The sequence below is a fragment of the Canis lupus genome, chromosome X (genome assembly GCF_048164855.1).
Source record: "Canis lupus baileyi chromosome X, mCanLup2.hap1, whole genome shotgun sequence".
Taxonomy (NCBI): Eukaryota; Metazoa; Chordata; class Mammalia; order Carnivora; family Canidae; genus Canis; species Canis lupus.
The window spans coordinates 68,677,752-68,681,739 of NC_132876.1; positions in this window are offsets into that span (position 1 = coordinate 68,677,752).

Here is a 3,988-nt window from a genome sequence, read left to right on the forward strand (position 1 = left end):
GGTAAAAAAAAAATTATCTAATTTGGTTGAGGCCACAGTTTTTGGAGTCCCAATTACTGGAACTAGGTTCAGATTCTAATTGATTAGAATGTAGTACCTCAAAGTAGGAGCTGCAAGCTATAAAATCTAAAGTTTTAAAATTGGCATAATAAGGAGGGTTGGGCTTAGAACCATAATGGTAAAACCATAGCCAACTAGAAAGTTGTCACCCTTAGTAATTTGATGGTAAAACATTTGGTCAAATAATGTTGTCCGTGGTACTTTAGAAAGTAGGCTCTGTACCTACCCAAGCTGTAGGATAGGGCAATTAGGCTGTTTTTAAAGCTGCATGTGGGGTGTCTAACTCTTGATTTCCGCTCAGGTCATGATCTGAGGACTGTGAGATCAAGCCCCATGTCAGGCTCCGTGGTCAGTGTAGAGTCAGCTTGAGATTCTCTCTCCCTCTTCCTCTGCCCCTGCCCCCCTCCAAATAACTAAATAAATTTTTTAAAGATTTATTTATTTATTCATGAGAGACACAGTAAGAGAGAGAGAGAGAGAGAGAGGCAGAGACACAGGCAGAGGGAGAAGCAGGCTCCATGCAGGGAGCCGGACGCAAGACTCGATCCCAGGTCTCCAGGATCACACCCTGGGCTGAAGGTGGCGCTAAACCGCTGAGCCACCGGGGCTGCCCATAAATTTTTATTTTAAAAAAGGCATATGTGTTTTTTAACCTGTCTACACAGAAGGGTTGATCTCCTGAGCAGACACAGGGACAAAACAGAGAGAGAGAGAGTAGGGACAGTGGCCATTACTGCCCTCACACAGCCATCTCAGGTCCTGGCCATGTCAATAAGGCTGTAAGACTTTCCTGGGTAAGCAAAAGCTGAGGGAGTTTCTTACCACTAGACCTGCTATATAAGATGTGCTAAAAGGGAGTCCTTGAGGGGTGCCTGGGTGGCTCAGTTGGTGAAGCCTCTGCCTCTGGCTGGGGTCATAATCTCAGGGTCCTAGAATCAAGCCCCACACTACGCTCTCTGCTTAGCAGGGAGTCTGCATCCCCCTCTCTCTCTGCCCCTCCCCCCACTCATGCTTGCTCGCTCTCTCAAATAAATAAATAAATAAATAAATAAATAAATAAATAAAATCTTTGAGGAAAAAAAGGGAGAGTCTTTCCAGTTGAAACAAAGGGATAGTAAAACAGCTACATGAAGCCATGTCAAAATGGAAGAATCTCTGGTAAAGGTAAATCCATGACCAAGTATAAGAACCTGTGTTGTGGGGATCCCTGGGTGGTGCAGTGGTTTAGCGCCTGCCTTTGGCCCAGGGCGCGATCCTGGAGACCTGGGATCGAATCCCACATCGGGCTCTCAGTGCATGGAGCCTGCTTCTCCCTCTGCCTGTGTCTCTGCCTCTCTCTTTCTCTCTCTCTCTCTCTCTCTCTCTCTGACTATCATAAATAAATAAAAAATTAAAAAAAAAAGAACCTGTGTTGTGGTATATTGGATGCATATAAGGTGGTGTCCGGAGTGGAAGGCCGAGAAGGTCATTTCAGAATGCAGGGGATCTGAGTTTGCTAAATGCTAAAAAAGAGAAGAACTGAAGAGGCAGATCATAGAGGGGATCACTGTTGGATCAAGGGCTGGAGGAGATGCTATTGGGTGGGAGCCAGGGTGCCTGTAGAGGAAACTGTTGGCAGGGAAGTGAGCAACTCTTCCTCAGCCATGGCAAGAGAAGGTCAAAGGGCAGAAAGACTTTCTGCTGATGAGGGGGGCTCCACCAGCAGAGGAGGAAAAACCTTTTGTGTCCAGCAGATGTGAACATTTGGAAGGTAAAACAGGCGACAAGGAGGGCATGGTGACACGGCTGACCTCAAGGTTCTAGCTTGGCAGACCAAGGTTGTCTGAGAAAATGAGGTGGGCTTGAGAGGCCGGAAGCTGAGCTGAAGGCAGAGTGGCAGGAGGAAGAGAACTGAAAAAGATGGAGGTGTGGTACTCAGAAAAGAGGATTTCCACATTTAAGTATTTGAAAATGAAAATCTGAAACTTTGGTTGAATGAAGAAGTCATCCTAGATGTGATAAAACCCGTGGGAGGCTGAATAAGAGTAGAGGTGGAAACTACTGAAATTGAAAGGAACAGTTATACAGTGTCATTTAATCCCCATCACACACTGAGGACACAGAAGATGATAAAACTTGGACAGAAAGAGGTGAAGTAGCTGGCAGAGAGTCATGCAACAAGGAAATGGTGGAGTTTGGATTTGAACCCAGATCTGTGACTCTGTGATTTGCCAGCATGAAAGGAACATGGTCCTCTCTGTCAGCTAGGGATGAAGTAACACAGATGGTATGCAGGGAGGCCAAAGTCTCACAGATGGGGGCAGGTGAAGGCAGAATTGAGCACAAAGTTAGTTTGAACAATGGAAAAGGGATAAAGAGGGGTTTTGTCTGGGGGCAATGGTTAAGCATCTGCCTTAGGCTCAGGTCGTGATCTCAGGGTCCCAGGATGGAGTCCAGCCTCGGGCTCCCTGCTCAGTGGGGAATCTGCTTCTCCCTCTGCTCCTCCCCACCCCCAGCTAGTGCTCGCTCGCTCTCTCTTTCTCTCTCTCAAATTAATTAATTAATTTTTAAAAAGGAGAGTTTCATGTGTATGAACCAGGTTCCTAAACTTGGGACTTCATTTTTCTTTTTTTTGGGGGGGGGACTTCATTTTTCCATAGCTCTTTTTCTCTGGGCCACTTTTCACAAAAGTAATTCTTTGGAGGTTATCCATGTGCAGCACATGACAACTTACAGAGCACTTTCACTTCATCACTTGATGCCTTCATGACAGTCTCTGAGGGTAACCACCATTATTAGGCTCGCTTTCCTGGGGAGAAACAGAAGCTCGAAGACTGTGATTTGCCCATGATCACACAGGAAGTGACAGATAAAGGCGTGCAGTCCAGACATGGTGTTGAAAACAGGAGTTACTGTCCTCCCCCACCTCCCAAACCATCCCTTCAGTGTTGAAGAAATCTCTAGCTCTAGCACCTTCAGTCTGAATTGTCTGGGACCAGAAGGAGGTGGTCTAGGCAAAGGAGCAGCCCTGCTTGCCTGAAACTATTATCTATGGAGAGAGCAATTGAGAATCTTCTAAAATGACAGAAATACAGACATAACAGCATAGCCTATAGCTTCAAAGAACTCATCAGTGGAGGAGAAATAATTTTTTTAAGATTGTATTTATTTATTTATTCATGAGAGACACAGAGAGAGAGGCAGAGACACAGGCAGAGGAAGAAGCAGGTTCCCTGCAGGGAGCCCGCTGCAGAATTTGATCTCGGAACTCCAGGATCATGCCCTGAGCCAAAAGCAGATGCTTAACCACTGAGCCACCCAGGCGTCCCAAAGAATTGTTTTTAAAATTACAATCCAACATGCTAACTTCCATTTCATCCTGGTAGATGCTGTACTGTGGGATCCCAGAGGAGAAGCAGCCACTACCGCACTGGGCTTTGAAGACCAGCTTGTGGCAGAAAGAGCCTCCTGATGCATAAGAAGGCAATTGAGTTAGGGTACAGCAGATGGGAACAGTGTGCCTAGAGACACAGATAGGAACCCGCGGACCCATTTGGTGAACAAACCTCGCAGTGTGCTTGCAAAACTGGGTCACTGTTAAGAAGCCGGGTCACAGGGCCTTGTGTGGCAAGCTCAGAGCATCAGTCTATTTACAGCGGGTGGTGGAGAAGGGTACTGTAGAGTTCTGAACAGGAAAGTGATGTGATCAGGTTTGTATTCTGAACAATCTTCCATAGAGAAGCAAGAAGGGACCCAGGAAAACCAGAGAGCAGGCTGTTCAGGGTGGACCAGGTGAAAGATGTTGGCTTGAGCCACTCGAGGAGGGCTAGAGAGGACGAAACCTATTTGAGAATATCCTATATGTATATTTTTGAGCACTTGTGCTGGCAGGGTTGAATCATAAAAGATGCACCTGTTTAGCAGATACTGCCCAACAGCTCTCCAAAAA